Source organism: Lynx canadensis, chromosome B4 (genome assembly GCF_007474595.2).
Source record: "Lynx canadensis isolate LIC74 chromosome B4, mLynCan4.pri.v2, whole genome shotgun sequence".
Taxonomy (NCBI): Eukaryota; Metazoa; Chordata; class Mammalia; order Carnivora; family Felidae; genus Lynx; species Lynx canadensis.
This window is the reverse complement of record NC_044309.1, coordinates 28,676,637-28,696,360: the sequence shown is the minus strand read 5'-3', so window position 1 is coordinate 28,696,360 and position 19,724 is coordinate 28,676,637.

The window sequence follows — 19,724 nt, the reverse complement described above, 5'->3', positions numbered from 1 at the left end:
ATCGAATCCGACCTTGCTGACACTTTCAGAAGGGGAGCAGCTATGTGGATAATTTTAATAAATAAGAGCTAGTTGGTTGCCTGGAAATGATAGGACACTGAGAGACAGCCTTTTATCCTAAAGTTCATAACAGCAGGGAAATGGAATACTGGGACTGAAAAAGGTAGTAACTGAAATTAAAACCCCAGTAGGTGAGCTTACATATTACATACAGCTAAAGAGAGAATTGTATGAGAAGATACGTCAAAAGGAAAGATACGTCAAAAGGTGGAGAGAGAACATGGCAGAAGCATTATTTGAAGAGATAATAGCTGGGAATTTTCTAAAATAGATTGAAAATCAGCCATAAATTGAGGAAGTTTTATAAATCCAAGCAGAATAAACACAAAGAAAACTACATCTTAGGGCATCATGGAGAAACTGCCAGAAATTAAAAACAAAAGAAAAAGGACATTACCTTCAAATGAGCAATAATAAAATTGGCTGTGGACTTCTCAACAAAAATAGTAGTGTTAAAAGTAAACTGCCAACCTAGAATCCAATACTTGTACATTATGATTTATGAGAAATAAATGACCCAACATATATTTCTCATGTGTTTAGTTTTTGCCCACAGTTCCTGGCTTACAACTCCCCAAATCCTTGTAATTTATTGAGCAATGAGAGCATCTTTTGTTATTAATATTTGGTCTCTTGTCCTCAGTTCCTAAAATCTCTTCAGAGCCATAAAGGTGAAATGGAGATCTTCATGACAAGCCCTTTCCACCAAAACTGGGTTTATGTTGATGAATTGACTTTTGAAGCACCAAAGGATAAGGCTGTTTTCCATGGGAACCAAACATGATTAGAGGGTTGGAACTTTCAGTCCCACCATCCTGATTTCCAGGGAGGGGAGAGGGGCTGGAGGTTAAATCAATCACCAATGGCAGTGATTTGGTTATTCATGCCCATGAAATGGAGCCTCCATTAAAACCCAAAAGGACAGGATTTTGAGTGTTTCCATGTTGGTGAACACATAGAGGTGCTGGGAGGGTGGTGCACCTGAAGAGGGCATGAGAGCTTTGCATCCCTTCCCATATACCCTGCTCTATGCATTTCCTCCATCTGGCTGTTCTTGAGTTGTATCCTTTTACAATAAACTAGTAATTTATTAGATAAAATGCTTCTCTGAGTTCTGTGAGCTGCTCTAGCAAGTTAATTGAACCCAAAAAGAGGGTAATTGGAACCTCCAATTGATAAGCAGTCTGTCAGAAGCCCAGATGATATAGCCTGGGCTTGCCAGCTGGCATTTAAAGATGGGGAGGTGAAGCACTCTTGTAGGATTGAACCCTTAACATGTGGGATCTGACACTGTCTCCTGGTACGTAACGTCAGAATTGAGTTGAACTGTAGGACCCCAATTGGTGTCCAAGAATTGTTTATTGTTGCTGTGAGGAACCAGCCCCCTCCTTCCCACATACTGGACTTGTGTCCAGAGCCCTCTTAATACTCCACAATAATATCCTTCACAGAGGAGGAGAAATAAAGACAACTTTCAGAATGATGAAATTGGAGAGAATTTGTTACTGGTATTTTCTTGATAAACAAAATAACAAATGTAGTTCCATAGGCAGAAGGAAAAATAACCTCAAATGAAACTATGGAGATTAAGGAAGAAGGTACTAAAACAGTAAATATGTGGGTATGATTTGTGGGGCACACATGTATGTGCATATGTGTGGGTATTCACATGTCTAAAATATGGCAATAATAATACGAATGATGAGAGGCAAGTAAATATAGTCAAATGTTCTGGAAGTGGTGAAAGTACTAATTTATATCAGATTTAATAAATCAAGAGACTTGCTGTAATCTCTGATCTCTTTTATAATCAAGAGTAGTAAAAAGACTTAGATACAGAGGACAAACTAGGGGTTGCTAGAGGGGAGGTGGGTGGGGGGGCTGGGCTAAATGGATGATGGGTATTAAGGAGGGCACTTGTTGGGATGAACACTGGGTGTCCTATGGAAGTGATGAATCACTGTGTTCTACTCCTGAAACCAATACTACACTGTATGTTAACTAACTTGAATTAAACAAAAAAAAATAAATTTAAAAAAAGAGTAGTAAAAAATATACAGTTAATAAGCTATAGTAAAGGAAGTGAAATACTGAAAACCATAAGATTAAAAAAAAGGCAAAAAAGGGGAGACAAACAGTAATGTAGGATAGGTGGGAAAAGAGAAAACAAAACAAATAGATAATAACACATAAAAATAATACATGAAATGTAAACAGATTAAATGTTTCACTTAAAAGTTTATCGTACTAGATGAAACAAAACCAAAACTTACAAATATACCTTTTATAGGAGTATGCAAATATAAAAATACAAAAAATGTTTAAGGTAAAAGAATGGAGAAGATATACCATGTAAACATTAACAAAATGAAGCTGTTAGAGTTACAAATTAGACTTAGCGCAAAAAAGCATCATCAGAGATAAGGAGGGATATTTCATATTGATAACAGAGTCAGTATACAGAAAGATACAAAAATTCTAAATTTAATGCAGCTGTTTACATAGCCTCAAAATATGGAAATCTAGAACTGTCAGAACTGAAAGAAGAAATATACATATTCACAAACATGGTGGGAAATTTTAACACATCTCTCCCTTAATAACAGAACTTGTTGAGAAAAAATCAGCAAGGATATAAAAAATTTAAATGATACCATTAATTAATTTGCCCTAATTGACGTGTGTGTACCCACAATAGTAGAATGCATGTTCATTTAAAGTGCATATGTAACATTTACCAATATTGGCCATATGTTGGGCAATAAAGAAAATTTCAACAACTTTCAGTGGATTCAAATCATACAGAGAATGCTCTCAGACTAGAGTGGAGTTACATAAGAAATCAGTATCAAAGGGAACTATAAAAGTCACATGTGCATGGATACACTTTGTTCGTTTGTGTTTTGAGAGAGAGTGGTTGGGGAGAGGGGCAGAGGGGCAGAAGGAGAGGCAGAGAATCTTAAGCAGGCTTCATGCCCAGCGATGAGCCTGACGTGGGTCTTGATTGCACAACTATGAGATCATGACCTGAGCCAAAATCAAGAGTCAGACGCATAACCCACTGAGCCACCCAGGTGCCCTGAAGCAGTACATTTTTGAATAACCCAGAGGTCCAAGAAGAAATCACAATGGAAATTTAAAAATATTGTAACTGAATGATCTTGGAAATGTGACAGTTCACCTTCTATAAATAAGCAAAGGACAGCAAATTAAACCCACAGAAGTAGAAGGATGGAAATAATAATATTAAAAGAAAAAAATAGTAAGTGTACAAGAGTAGAGATTAGTAAAACCAAAAAATAGTCATTTGAAAAAAAACTAATAAAACTGATGATAGAGAATAACCCATAAAGCACAAAAACAGGTGGCCATCATCACAAATTCTAGAGATATGTAAAAGGTAATAAGAGGATATTATGGAAATATTCCAACAAATTTGAGAATTTAGATAAAATGGGCAAATTCCAGGGGGAAAAACTTCCCAAGACTGACACAAAACAAATAGGAGAGAATCTGTCCTAGACAAAGGGTAATCTCCCTCATATTTAAAGAGCCCTTAGAAATTAAGAAGTGAAAGACCAACAATCCAGTAGAAGAATGAACAAAGGAAAGAAGAGAATAGCAGCTATGTAAGTAATAAGGGATTCATTATAGGTGGGTGCTAACCTAGTGAGTGAGAATTGAATGAGAAGGGGGATACGCACCACCCTCTTCTTTCAGTCATTCCCAATTGTAAATGCTTTGGTCTCTGCAGTTTGGAGACCTTGCTATAACTCTATTATTATTACTACTACTGCTGTTCTTATTTGAGACCTCAATTCCCTCTTCTCTTGGTAGATGCTGCTAGATGGACCTTATCAAGCCTTAGAAACTGTATTTTACTGCCATTCAGCTTTGGAATTCTTGTAATTATTTATCTTTCCACTCCCAAGAAGACGCTATCTTAAAACTCATCTTGGATTCTCAGCTTCTTCGTTTGGTAATTGGTTAAAGGGGACACAATGGGAAAATTACATTTGAAATGTAAGGGATCTGATTTTTTTTCAAAGTTGTATTTCACTATTTTTTCAAAACAGATCATTGGAAAGAAAAACTTCCCCATATGACAGAGATATTTGTATCTGAGGCTAATTTCAAACAACTTACCTATTTTTGAAAACTCAATTTCTGAGAAGTCTGTTAGGCAGTAAGATCTATTAAGACTCTTGTCTCAGTCACTTTTGGATGAGTTTATACCTGGGCTCAAGGCACCAGAGTATGTGTGACATTTACTGATATAGTCTGTATTGACATAGATTTTCAAGTCTCTGTCCTATGCTGCTTTGGGTTGGGATAAGTAACACAGAACTGTTAACTCATTTTGAAAATGACTACATTTTTCATGGCATTCAAAAGGGAAGGAGAAAAACATCTTTCACTTAGTGAATATGGAAGTTATTTGTCCAGAGACTGCCCTGTTTTCCTTCATTTCACCTAAACAGAGAGATCAATCTGCATGGTTTTCGCTTGTCACACCAGTCATCAATAAAAGGCACATGGTGTCTTTCTCCAAGTAGCTGAGTCTGCTTGAAACTTTAATAGTACTATTTTATGAGCTGAACTGCTTCAAGTTTTTCTCTTAGAGAATGGTTATATTTTATTGAGAATAATTGTGCTGCCAGGTAATGGAAAATAAACATTAAACACTGATACTATCATCCTTTTGACTTGTCTAATTTTCCTAGTTCATAATGCATTGTGGCTAGACTGATGAAATCAAACCGTTAATGGTAAATTACCTGTCAGACTGATTTGTCTGCTCTGTTCATTATCTTTGGTGAAAATACGGCTGAGATGGTGTGTGTATGTGTGTGTGTGTGTGTGTGTGTGTGTGTGTGTGTGTGTGTTGTTTTAATTTACTTGAGTTTAGAGTAGAATTTGGAAATGCCTCTTTACAGAAAGTAAACTTAGTGTGTGTATGTTTAAAATAAAATAGCTACCCACTCATAACTGATGTTCAAAATATAGTCATCAAGCTCTTACTGTTTCGGATTTATCTTGGGGTCCTAGAAAACAAGAGTGGAAACTCTTCTGGTTGTCCCTCTTTACTAACCAGAGGGATTTTAAGACAGGCCTATACATATCACTGTGCTAGGCACTGAACACAGAAGGTTTTCCAGCTCCTTTGGTGATTGAAGATGAAAACAGCTTTGCCATAACTACATGAAGGCCTTTCAAAGAACAAAATGGAAGCCATAAACTGATTCCTAAGTAGACCAAAGTGTAGTTCTACTCAAAAACTTAGGAAACGGTTCTTTTGGATCTGGAGACAAGTGGCAAAAATTTTAAGCTGTTTTTTTTTTGTGTTTGTTTTGTTTTGTTGCCTTAAGTTTGAAATATCATTTTTGAAAAATCCTTTTGTTAAATGAGGAAGAACTTCCTTCAGTATCAGCCTCTCCCGCCATGAGGTTTTGGACACTCAAGGACTGCTTGAACTGTGTGTCTGTGAGTGGAAGACAGGAGGAAAGCCATCATGGACTGAAGCAGATCTTGGACAAGAGGAAGAAAGTGGCTCTGTCACCATAGTCATGGGGACACCTCTGTGGGGCGGCCAGACTCAGAACCCTCTGCAAAACTGGGTTTCCCCAGCTCATCCAGGTTCTCTATGCTAAGGAGTGCTGTGCTTTGGTATATTTATTCTAGTGAAGTTGGGAAGGACATGGTTCAGAGAGGACCTCCGATGTTCGCTCCTTGATTCCTAGCCAACCAGACAGTAGGTTCCAGAGTAGATGCTGCTGCCTCAGAGCAGTGCTGGGCTCAGTGGGGCTCTGGGATGACACTGAGGCATGGGGGTTAAGAGTGTGCAGGCACCAGGATCAGAGACTGAGTTCTGACCCCAAATTTCTCAGTTGAAGATGAAGCAAATTTCTTGAACATTTTAGGACTTCGATTTCTTTGTTTGTAGAATGAAGACATTAATATCTTCTTCACAGTTTTTAAAATAAAGATTAGATGAGATCATGTATTTGGAGCACTTTGCATAGTGCCTGGTTTATAGTAAGTACTCAATAAGTACTTATTAGTCATATAGCATAATGTGATATTGTTCCAGCTACAATCCTATAGTAAAATTTTTCATATATTGGGTTTTATTTGGACCTTATAAGAACCCTGAGAAGTAGGTGGGTGGGTCTTATTATTCCATTATACAAGAGGAGAAACTAAATTGCAGAAAGATCAGTGCCTGGCAAAGGGCAAAAGATAAGTGGCAAAGTTGGGGCAAGCTCTGTGTTCTGAGCTCCCACAATTCAGCCATTCAAAAATAATTTTGAGTATTTCCTATGTGTTAAATACTAGAATTTATGATGAATATTACCAGATATATTTCCTGCTACCAAGGTGTTTATAGTCTTGTGAGGGACAGAGATATTAATCAAATAAGCCCACTAATAAATGTCTAATTCAAAACTGATTTAAGTGCTCTGGCAGCAAGGAAGGAAGTTTTATAAAGGTGTATTTACAAAGGGGCCTGACTTAGACTTGAGGTCAGATCAAGCTTCCCTGAGGAAATGCCGCTGGAGCCAAGGTCAAAAGGATGAGTATGGGTCAGCTGATCATGGAGCAAATGTTGAGCCCCAAGGGGAAGTCCCAGGGGCGGGAGAGTGTGGGAGCTTCCAGGAAATGGGAGGAAGCCAGTGCAGCTGGAAGACACAAAAGGCAGAGAGGAGGCAGAGAGTGGTGAGATGGAGGTGGTGATGGGAGGTGGTAATGGTGGTTGCTAATATTTATTGACTCTGTGCATACCACGTAAGCTGGGCCCATCTGGGACCACCTTCCACTAGATTCTGAGGGTGAGTTTCCTCGTGAGTCTGGGCTGCAAATCCATTCTAGGGCCAGTGGCCAAGGATGTGTTCCTTTTGTTTTTTTCCTTGCCTTGCCTGCTAGCTGCAGAAGCGATCTACCCTATGACCCCTGGGTTGTGTGTTTATGTGGGGTGGGGAGAATGGATTTGGGCCCAAGTGGAGGCCTCCATGTGGGGAGGGTGTCCTGTTGCGTTCCCTGTCTCGGTGGGTCCCCAAGCCTTGGTTTCCGTTTTCTTGCCCCAACAGGCTGTTAAAGTAAAACCCATTTAGTTTGCCCATTTTTAGCTCTGAAGGTGAAAACAGCTGAGACGCTTTCATGTTCTGCTACCTCTGTGGGTTCCCATTTCTGCTTTGAGTCCAGCCTGGTAGTTACTATCTGGTCAGCTTAGTGATGCTTTTAAGGAATTTGCTTCTATTTTATCCAGTATGTTTTTTTCCCCCCAGTGGACATCTTGGTCTGAAAATCCAGTGTGCCATTGAAGGAATCAAACATCCACCTATTACTGGCTTCTTCTCTCTCTGCCTGTGGAAATCTTATGTAATATGAGAGTGATATGGGGCTTTTTTTCCCCCAGGAGGAATTAAGTAACCGAAGAATTGTTTTTATTGTGGAAACACATATATTACACAAAATTTACTATTTTAACCATTTTAATTGTATAATTCAGTGGCATTAAGTACATTCACAATGTTGTGCAGCCATTGCCAGAACTTTTTCATCATTCCAAGTAGGAATTTTACACCCATAACCATAACTCCTATTTTCCCGACCCCAGCCCTTAGTAACCTCTAATCCCTCTAATCTATGGTCTCCATGAATTTAATGACTTTATGTGCCTCAGATAAGTGAATCACACAATATTTGTCCTTTTGTGTCTGGCTTATTTCACGTACCAGAATGTTTTCAAGGTCCATCTATGTTGTAGCATGTCAGAACTTCTTCCATTTTATGGATGAATAATACTAATTGTACACATACATGCTACATTTTATCCATTCATCTGTTAATGGAAACTGATTTGTTTCCACCTGTAGGCTATTGTGAATAATGCTGCTGCAAACATTAGTGTGCAGGTATCTGAGTCCCTGCTTTCAGTTCTTTTGGGTATGTACCTAGGAGTGGAATTGCTGGGCCATATGATAAATCAGTGTTTAACTTTTGGAGGAACCGATACTCTATTTTTTTGAAGTCACTCTTTCTGACATAAACATTATTCCCTGGGGCTCTCCCAGCACAGATCCTCAAACCCAAGTTTCTCTGAGACAGCATCCTGCCCATGTGCTCCTGTAACTCTTATGCCGGCCCTGTGACTACACAGATAGTACTTACATGCATCTCCCGGGGCTTCCAGGAGGGCAAGGTCTGTCTGTGTCTAGCATGGTGCCTGGCATGCTGAATGAATTAATTCCTTTGATGAGTGTTATTATACTCTGCCCTTACAAAGGTTGTGGCCTTGGAACATGGCCTCTGAGAATCAGTTCCCCCTTGATCTAGACTGAGTATAGAAGTAGCCTGGACCAAAGGCTCTGAGCTCAGCCACACCCCCTGGACACAGGAACTTCAGATCTGCCCTGGATTCTAAGGGTGAGGATTCTTTTTTTTTCTCTTTTAATTTTTTAAAATGTTTATTTATACTTGAGAGAGAGAGAGAGACAGAGAGAGACAAAGTGTGAGTGTGGAAGGGGCAGAGAGAGAGAGAGGGAGACGCAGAATCTGAAGCAGGCTCCAGGCTCCAAGCTGTCAGCAGAGCCCGATGCGGGGCTCAAACCCATGAACCGTGAGACCACGACCTGAGCCGAAGTCGGAGACTCAACCGACTGAGCCACCCAGGCGCCTCAGATCCTTTTTTTTTCTTTAATGTTTATTTATTTTTGAGAGAGAAAGAGAGGGAGAGAGCGGGAAGAGGGCAGAGAAAGAGCGGAACGGAGGATCCAAAGCTGGCTTTCTGTTGACAGCAGAGAACCCTATGCAGGGCTTGAACTCACAAACTGTGAGATCATGACCTGTATCCAAGTCGGACGCTTAACCAACTAACCCACAGGGCTCCCCTAAGGGTGAGGATTCTAAGTGTGAGGGCGGATCCACCTGGAGCAGGGCACCCACAGCAGAGTTACGTCCATGCTGGGTGTTAATCACTGGCCAAGGCTGGGAGCTCGCGCTGGCCCGAGTGCTTTTCCTTACTCTTAAGAGCATCAGCGGGCTTGTACAGCAATCTTTCCAGAGGCTAGATCTAGAAACAACTGAACACTTTTCTCTTTATTCCCATTAGGTTTTTCTTCCTTTTAAACAATTGCAGTGAAGTATACATAATATAAAATTAACCATTCTGACCATCTTTACAGTGTCGTGAAACTTTCCCATTCATTTTGAAAAGACCTCTGTAGTCAAAAGAGATTTTGCCTTTCTAAATACCAAAAAGAGCTTTTCCCTTAAGGAAGCAGAATGCTCCCCCAGGTATGTGATTTTCAACAATGTGCACAGCATTACAAATAGAATAGGTAGACACGACAAGGCAGACCCTGGGCTGTTGAAGAGAGAGCCCCAGTTCCTCCTTCTTCTTTCCCTTCTCTCCTCACCTTCCCTTTGTTTCCATAGCACTGGAAGTCAATACAAGTGAGGTTGTTCACCTCCTCCCAGAGGCATCAGCATCTTTGATGATGTCTGCAGGAACCCGTGCTGCTCTGTGAATAATAGTGATTAATTCCTGCTTTTGTCTGCAGTAGGTGATGGGGGTGGGGGGCGGGAAGCCAAAGCAAAACTAAAGAGAGGGAGCTGAAGGCTCTATTTATGTATTTATTTATTTATTTTTACCAAACTAACAGTTTTTAAGTGATTAACCTGTTAGGTTTTATTTCGGTGTCACTGTTTCGGAGCAAGTGCCATTTCAGAAATGTTGCAGCTGCAAAGCAGAGCCCTGACGTGGTCAGAGATGTGAGCTCAATGTCTGCGCTGGTCTGTCCCGCTCCAGTGGTGGGACCACCTTGCTTCCACCATTCGAGGGGGAATGTCACCCCCAATCTCCACGGTCATGGAATCAGAATTGATAGATCTGGAAGGACCAGAGGGAACAGATCCAGGGTCCCATTTTGCAGACTAGTTCATTGTGGCTGTCAGTGAGAAGTGCCTTTTAGCTGAGACAGACCCAGGAGCAGAGGCAAACTGTCCTGAAGGAACCAGCACACTCCTCTCCCCGCCAGACTGCAGGACTGTCTGCACCAGGTTGGGTAGTGTGGGGCCCAAGGCGGCAGCTCTAGGGCCCAAGATTCTCCCAGGGCTCTGGCGTAGGAGGTTGGGGGGTCCCTGGGCTTCTTGCCCCACCTCTGCTGCTCAAAGCCTGGCTTTCAAAGTTGTAGGACAGTCACAGACCCCCTTCTTCCTTTCTTTTTCTTCCTTTTGACCCAGGCGGTGGGCCTGTTCAGACCCCCCAGGCTTACAGGAGCCTTCCCAAAGACGTGGGCCTGTTGTTGATTTACGGGGACACGGCTCCTCTGTGTGCGCCCGGCTGCATAACTTAACGGGATCTGTCACCTTCAATAGACTGCCACACAGCTGCGCGCGGGAGCAGCTGCCTTCTCTGCCTTTGTTTGGTCTCGGCGCTCCTCTTCTCCAGCAGCGGGGCCCTCTTTCCTCCAGGCACCTTGATTAGTACTGACTGTCTCTGCCTTCCAAGTGCTTCGCTTGGTCCCCGTATATACAGTGTCTTGCACACAGTTTACGATAGTGACAGTGAGCAAAGGTCGTCCATAAACACTGAGTCGTGGGTGGTAGCATTAGCTCTTAAAAATCATAATCAGCTTCCTGGTGGCCTCTTAAATTCGTGTGCGGCTTTTCTTCTCACCCATAAAATAGGCTCCTTTAGACAGAGGCCCCAGAGTTGGCAAGCGTACAGAGCACATGTTTGGCCATGGGTGCCTCAAATGACAGTACAATCCCCAATTTGGGCTGAGAGTCCGTGTGCCCCTCTAAACACACGCGTGCGTGCACATACATTCTGTCACACATGGACACCCATGCACGTGCACTCCCTCTCGTGCATCCAGAGTCCGTGGTGCAGCGGGCGGGCAGCCAGGCTGGGAAGCTGGTGCATGGGCCACAGCAGGCTCACGGCCGAATGGACGTGCACAAACGGCTTCCCCTTTCACTCCGTGATGGCTCGCTCTCTACTGTCAGATCTCAGTGCCGGCGACCTGTCCCTCGCCCCATCTCAGGGAGCATCTGATATCATTTAAGAAGGCCTCACCCAGGGGCACTTGTGTTGGCTGCTGGGGTTGTGGGGTGAAATCCCATGGAGTAGATGGCCGGGGTGTCTGAGAGCGTCATGCCTGCTGCCGCCAGCCGCTTGTCGCTAAGTGCCACCGGTTCCTCATGGGCACCAGAGTGGACCTTGGGACAGGAGCTAAAACGGCATGCTGACTGGTCACAACCTAGGCAGTGCTGCCCAGAGGAAGGAACGCGGGATCCCCAGACGGATGCATGCAGGCTCACCAGCTCCTGGCCGTTCCACTTCCTGGCTGTGAGACCTTGGGTGAATTATTAACTTAACCCTGGAGCCTCAGTTTCCTCATCTATAAAAAATGAAAATGAAAGAACCTACCCTCAAGGCGCTGTTAATAGGAGTTAAAAAAAAGAATATGTGTAAAGAGCCAATTGTTTTATTGGGGCTCGATACATGGCAGCTATAATAAATACTATTATTATTTTATGATCTCTTTGGCCCAAGGCTTTCATCCCGGGATAAGGAAACAAGTGTTGGGCCACATACAGCCCTGACAAACCCAGGGCTGATTTCAGCAGCAGGGCCAGTAAAAACCTCACCTTTTCAATGTGTGTGTAACGGGAAGGAAGCCCCCAGGTATGGCAATGACAGGCAACCCAGGGCTTCTGTCCGACTCATTCTCTAACTCTTCTGGGGCTCATGTGCTCCACCTGGCACTGGTGTCTCTTGGTTTGGGACCCAGCCCTCCTCTGTGGTGAGCACAGGAAGAGAGGGGGAATGTGGGACTCTGAATGGCCATGGCCAAGGATGGGCCGTGAGTCCTAGGTCACCTCAGATATCTGCCCTGGGCTCCCATCCGTCCCAGAAGAGCTGCTAAAATAGGTGTGGAGAGGCCAGGTGCACTCACCAGCCATTCGGTGTCAGCATCAACAAGAAACCAAAGCAAGCCCCCACCTTCAGAGGTGGGAAGACTGGAGATGACGGACCACAGGGATGTGAGGGCTGAGCAGAACCCACGGGAACACAGTTTGGGACCCATTACCTCAGGCCAAAGACTTAACATTTCCCAGATGCTAGACACGCCATTTCGGTTTAGCACATAAAGAGCAACTCTCTCCTCTTGACATGACGGTCCCAACTCACGTTGTCTGGCATGTGAAGAGAACAAGCCATGAAGTCTTGTGAGGTTCCTTGGAAGAACCGTGTTATAATGACACAAGTCATTACTTAAGGCCAAGCTGACAGAAAGTCTGCCCCAGGACCGAGCTGGATGCTGGGAAATGTGCCTGCTGACTCACACTTTCTTCTCCCCCTCCGCCCAAGTACCTGGTGCCCATCCAGTTTTCAGGCAGCTCATGGCTCACCTGGACTGCTCTCATGAAGCTGAGTCTTGACTCCAGGCCTCCCCCTCCTCCTTCCCCCACTCCCATGAGCTCATCTCTGCTGAAGTGTTAGCGCTGAAGGTCAGACATGTTCTCTTATCCTTTTCCAGGGTGATATGTGCCCTCCACACACACTTCACCCAGAAGGATGCAGGTTGGTACAGGTGCAGATGAGCATGAAGTATTGTTGGACAAACATTTGAATTTGCCTCCTGCCATTTATGTGAGCAACTATCATATATGTGGTATACACTTTAATGTAGAAAATTATCATATATATCCTGTTTCTGAAACTTTTACCAGTCAGTATATTGTGACTATTTCCCCCATGTCTTTATATATAGTCTTCTATAACATAATTTTTTAATAACTGAAAAGTAGTCTCTTGTGGGGTGCATGAATGACAATCCCTCAGGATGAGGGAAGAAAATATTGCAACTTCCTCCCGTGTCTTTTTATCCAAGTATAAGAAAGAACTGGTTTACTGATACTCTAATACCTGGACTCACCATGGTGTTGCACCCAGTCTGTTAGTCCCCTGGTTACCTGTGGCCATTGCGGGTCCAACAGCGTTTTTTGCTTTTAGCAAATTCTGATTTACTGTAGTTTTTGAGTCTGGCTTAGAGATTTTGCCAGATTATATTCTTTTAGATAATAACCTTCATAAAATGAACAGGTAGCCAAAAAATCTTCCTCCAAAGAAAATGTAGAGCATGAGAAGAGAACAAGAAAATGGCAGAGTGGATTCTTCTTCAGCTTTGACCATGAGCTCATCATAATTCTGATTAGATGTAAAAGAAAAAAAACCCCAATAGCATCAGATCTGAAAGTCAGCCAGAAATATATTCATATCTTGAGAAGATTATGTAAATAATGGATATATATTCATTTCATTCATGATGGCCTTACCTTAACTCTATATTACATACAGAGATATTAGCTTCTAAGGTATGAGCTAAGGAGAGTATCACCACAGGCAAAATGTTAAAAAGTAAACATAGAAAACATTCTCCCACCAATGTTTAAAGTCATGCAATATTTCAGTACTTAAACATTTTTGCTAAACTACTAATAATACATGCTCAGCAGCTTAAAAGCCACATACCATGGTAAAACTGGGCAAAGTAACACATGGAAAAAATGCAGGGGTGAACTTAAATGTAGTATTTTGTCAGAAAATACTGTTGGAAGATGCAAGGAGAACAATTGCTGAATGTTTGAAGAAACAAGTATGAGAATACATAATGCCGTGCAGGAGTTTTGCCACAGAGTTGGATGAAAGTACATATGTTTCCAACATGATTCAGTTATGGCAGTTGCCAAATGCTGCTTCCAAAACAAAACACATGAATTTTGTTTTTGTAAGCCACTACAGGAAGGATAATTGAAAGACATATATTCTGAATATCAAATGAGATCTTTAACAATGGTTAAAACAACAACAACAACAACAACAGCAACAACAAAGGATGGAAGTAATAAGTGCAGACAGGGCACCTGCTTTGACTTCAGGAACAAGATTCTTGAGCGTCATTGCACAGATAATGGTCTGTCATGGTGGGGAATAGCGCCATCCCTCAATCCTGGATGTCACAGTTCAAAATCCAGTGCTGCTGCTTGTCAGTGGTGTGACCTTGGGCCAGTTACCTAACTTCCCTGTGTCTGTTTCCTTCCCTGTAAAATAGGGATAGTAATTGTGTCTACATGAGGGCTAGTTGCAAAAAGCAAATGAATTCATATAGGTAGGGTGCTTAAACTATGCCTGGCACATAGTAAGTGCTCAACAAACATCAGCTAATAATTTATGCCACACTTGAAATTTATTTACAAACCTCTATAGCAAAGGATTTGAAGCTGGAAGTTCTACACTGAGTATCAGTGATGCAGTTCAGGTAATAAAATGAAGCTTTTAATATATAGTAGAACCTTTGCAATATTTTACATAATTTTAATACATTATATAAATATATATAATTTATATAATATATGTTTATATAATATAAAATATTAAATATATATTATAATATAAAATATTCTAACATATAGCATGTTAGAATAGAAAGGTCACAGAGAATGAGCAAAAAATCTTTTATGTACACAAAATTAGATGTGTATCATGTAGCAAATTACTTGAGTTAATAAATATAAAAATGACTTAGAAATTTTTGTGGCTTCCCATATTATGTTACTTGACTCTTAAAATATATAATTACATGGAATTTGTCTCATCAAATTATGGTAGCATTTAAAAAAATAAATAAAACATAAAGCTTTTTGAAAGAAATAGGGCATTTAGATTTCCAATGTTCTATGACTTTATTGCTGGAAAAAAGTGCAGTTGTATATAAAAACTCTCATATACTCACTTAAAAATGTGGAAACAGAATTTGCTACCTTGTTTAAATACCTTCCAGTTAAGTTTTTAGTGTTTTGGAAGCATTTGTTTAAAATATAAAGAATGTAAGACCTATTGATTGACATCATAGCAGTAGAAAATTTACTCAGCCTAATTTCAATAAAAGTCTGTATACTTAGTACATGAGAAAGAAAAATTAATTTATTAATAAGTGTGTCCAATTATGCCTTTCCTCTATTTGTATGTGTCTTTATAAAAGATTGCTTCCAGTTATGGCAACTATTACAACCAAATATGAAAATATACTGACCTTTCCATTGTTGCATCACCAAATGTGAAGATAGGATTTTAAAAAATAATGGAGCATATCCAAAATCATGTTGCCCAAAGCCAAAATGTTTTGGTAGTATTAATGAATAAAATAAAAAAAATTTGAATATTGGCCAAAATTTCCACATTGTATGTTTTGTAGTGCACATAACGTCTTTAGTTCAGTAGTACCCATGTGTGACTCATTATAAACAAATATGTATTTATCAGGATGTGAACTAAAAAATTATATTCGATAGGAGTATGTGACTGTTGACTCGAAGTACAAGAGATCACTTAACTTTCTATTGTCGGGCACTTAAGTTATTTATAATTTTTTCCCTTTTGCCACATTCCTGCTTGTTTTCTGGGATAGATTCCTGGAAGTGGAATCAAAGAGTATTTGAAGGGAATATTTTTATAATTATGTATTACAAGTTGCCTAGAGAGAGATAGTAAATCTGTAGTAATTGATGTGTTCACTGCCATCAATGAGAATGTATATCCCCTGCCCTTGGGTTTCTTCTAATCTGATTTCATGCTAGTAGGAGGAGAGGGCTGTGGTCTATCTTAGGGCAGTCAGGTTGCCCAGGGGCTCTGGGGAAGACAGTTTTGGGCAGGGAGCCCAAGTGACCACAGACAATGGCCACCAAGGGCATCCTTTGCTTCAGGCATTTCCTCTCTGGATGATGAGCTCCCTGGGGACTTGGCATGGCTCTTGGGTCGGCAGCAGGGTGGGGTGCAGGATGGTGTGGGAACATGGTCATCTTGCTCAGAGGTGGGGGTAGGAGGTCAGCGAGTGAAGTTCTGTTTCTGGAAACTGTCTGTGGGATGATGATTGTTTACATGCTGCAGTGTCTAAGGATCAAAAGCGAGTGGAAAGAAGCCTCCTCCACTCTCAGGCCATGTGGAAAGCATTTATCTCCTGCTGGAAACCTTGCATGAGAACAAAAGCAAACCTTGCCGAATGCTTTCAGGCACTGCATCTTGTTTCCGGGTCTCTCAGCCTTTTGCTAACAGAGCAGAGTGGGACTTCCCGCCAGAATCAGAAATGCCAGATTTTTCCAAGCAGAGTGGATGCACAGCAAATTGGTGGCATTTTGTTCTCCATTTTCCAGTCCTGCTAAGCTGGCACATTGTTCCATCTCAAGCTTTTTTCTCTGTCTGGAGACCAAGACAGAGTGGCTCCTAGTTGAAGGAGGTGTTAACCTCACAGATTGCATTTGTTTCTTGGCCTTGGATTCCCTTCTTAAGGGGCAGTTTGGGAGTGGGGGACAATGACTTGGTCAGATAAGCCTTTTTGGTACTACCGCTTACCACGCTGGCACCCAATAGCCTTGCCTTTGTGCAGGTGGGTCCTTGGGAGGCACAGAACCAGCCTTGCAGTGGGGGTGGGAGGGTTCTGCTTCTATCTTTGTCTCTGACCCCACAGGGAACCCTAATCTGGTGTCTCAGCAGCCCCATACTTCTCTCTTTCTGGGTCTTCCTAACCTGAAGTCTGTATTCCCAGTGAGGGGTGAATGCAGCTGCAGGGTCTGAAGAGAGGATAGTTGAACTTGCCCTCCAGGAGCAAAGGGCTTGGAGGTGACCACTGCTTCATGTCATTTCCTTAGGTGTCCAGGCAGCCAAAGAGACAGGAAGGCTTATTGAGGGATCTTCCAGAATAAGTAGGGAGTGGCTTTAGAGGCCAGATTAGCTTCTCCACTGGCCCTCTTAATCTATCCTCTCCCTCTCCTCTGAGACCTTACCTGGTCTGTCTCCAACTTGCCCAAACTTTCTCTCTCTTTCTCCATGCATATATGTGTACACACACACACACACACACACACACACACACACACACACACACACTGGTTCCTTCCATCCATCCATCCATCCATCCATCCATCCAAAGAAGCCAACCAGCCAGCCATTTATCTTTTTTTTTTTTTACCCATTTGTTCCTTCCTTCACCTACTCCTTCAGTCAATAAACATGAGGCTATTTTAAAGCAGATGGCTGTGGCTGAGAGAGGTTTGAGGGCTCTGACCCACTGCTCATAGGACCTCCCAGGACTTTGGACAGAATCTAGTTCAGAGCTTTGCAGGTCTAGAAACTCATTTTTGTCCACTAGCCCAGAGGTTCATTCCAAAGAAGTCATAAGTGACTGATTTGTAAACCTAAAGGCCAAAATTAATTACAGCCCAAGTTAGACTGGGTGGGATAACCAGTACCAGTGTTTCCTCCTGGGGCAAATTAAAGTCCAGAACGGGGAGGTCGACTCAAGATAATTGAATGGATTGCTTTTCCTCATGCCAAGAAGATTCCTCTCTAGATAATGCTACGCTCCATTAGCCACACAGCAGCCAGAGTGGTGTTTACAAAATGTAAATCAGATCATGCCTCTCCCCTGCTTAAAACCCTGCAATTGTTTTCATTGGACTTAAAATTAAATTACAGCTCCTTAATAGGAGTACGGAGTTCTGAAAGATCTGGCCCTGCCTCCCCTTTCCAAACTTCACCTCCTACCACCGGACCTCTGAGCACTTTGCTCCAGCCATCCGCCCTCCTTTCTGTTCCTTCACTATCCAACTGAATGCCACACAGCGTTCCTGCACTGGAAGTCTCTGCCAGCAGCTCCCACTACAGCCTGGAGCCTGTGTGCTCTAGGGGCAAGGGTTTTCTTATCTGTCTTGTTCACCAGCGTATCCCCGGTGCCAGCACAGAATAGGTGTTCAAAGGTTAGTTAAATGAATGGGCAGTGCCAATTACTGATGGGGTAGGCTCCGCTTTGAATGTGGTGGAAAAGATTTTGAACTTTGCTCTATAGGATGCATTTTATAGTCCTTTATCTTTATTTTGTTTCTCCTCCTTCTCCCCCCCTCCTCCTCCCTCTCCTCTTCCTCCTCCTTTTCTTTCTTTCTTTGGTTAGACATCACCATGAACTTCCAATTTCTGTGCAGATGGTTAACCAATTTAACTGCTGTTTGTCTATTTTAGAACAGCACTGGAGAAATTATGAAACAAAAGGAAAAGTTGGATTTTAAGAATTAACCAGAAAACTAGGAGAAAATCATGGGGGCCTGAAAGCTGTTTTAAATTGGTACGTGTGGTGGGGGAGGCAGGTGGCTGAAGGTGGGCAGAGACAGCAAGACAAGAATAGGCCAGAGGAAAGCTTCTGAGATTCTTCCCTTGCCTCACAAAAGCCTTTACCATCGATGAGATTGTAGGGGAGTTCAGTAAATGCCTGATGCTGGGGTAGAGGAGGTGGTCCAAGATGCCAAGATCTTTGGTGCGTTTGGTAAAATGAGGAAATCTATCCTTGGATGGCTGCAAGATTTTACAGGTACCCGATCCAACTGATTCTATGTTGTGGGTATGGGATATTTGGAAATTACGAGAATCCAGCCATTAGCCACTATACTGCTGATGCAATGCTTCATCACTCTGCCTTTTAAGGTTTGGAAATTTTGTGAAATCATCTGCAAGTCCTGCAGAGTCAAAGCCTATGTGTTGTAGAATCACTGGAATGCTTCAGAGCTTCAGATTGCGGCCAAGTTAAAGGCACCTTCTTCTTTCTTCAAGGAATCTACCTTGACTAATATCAGAAAACTCAGCTTGGTCCTTGTCTCCAGTTTCTGAGGGCTGGATGTGTATGTTGCCAATTATTATTGGACAGTATGAGAGGATGAAGAAGAGGGGGAGGCACAGCAAACCTGAGTCCCTGAGGAAAGCAGATGGTCCGAGCTGTCCAGCATGATGGGACAGAAAGGGCATAGTATTTCTGCTCTGAAAGCTGGGCTGCCTTGTGCAAGGTGCCCAGCATCTCTGAGCCTCAGACTTCTTATCTGTAAAGCGAGGGGGTGAGGGAGATTGTTTATCATCCCTGCGGGCTCTGACACCTGACACTTCAATCAAACCTCAGCCCAGAGCCATTCCACATCTCCTTGGGTTGAAGGGAAATTCATCTCCCTTGCAGATTAAACACCTATTGATTTTTTTTTTCTTCTGGCAAGGGGGAATGAGACAGCTATTTCTTCCTCTGTAGACAGAAGGACAGAAAAAAAAGTCAAACCAGACTCCCATTCTGTGATTTTCTGTTCAGGCCTGAATGCTAAACAGCGTTGGCTCCCAGGGGGTGACTCAGCTTCCGCAGCTCATAGAAATTTAGAATTGGAAGGGTCCCGACAGACTATCCAGTCCTCTCTAAATTGAGGAAACAGAGACCCCCGGATGGAAGTGACACGGAATTAGGTGGTGATGGAACCCGAACTAGAGTGTACATAGTATATAGGATGAGCACATCTGATGGCCCTTTGCCACAGAAACCTTTCCAGGGCCAGCTGTTAGGGGCTGCTCAAGTTCTCGTATTGCTCCTTTATGTAAATACGATAATCCCGCTCGCGTTTTGCCTCTCTGATTGGAGTTTTCATTAACCTCAATTGAGCCATCAGCCTAGCTTTCCTGTACAGAAAGAGCAAGGCTTCAGGAAGGCGACTCTCCACCCTTTGTAAGAAGACGCGGCCGGTGATTGGTGGCTTCAGGAGCGCCGGAGCCGACCACCAATGGGGAGCGCGAG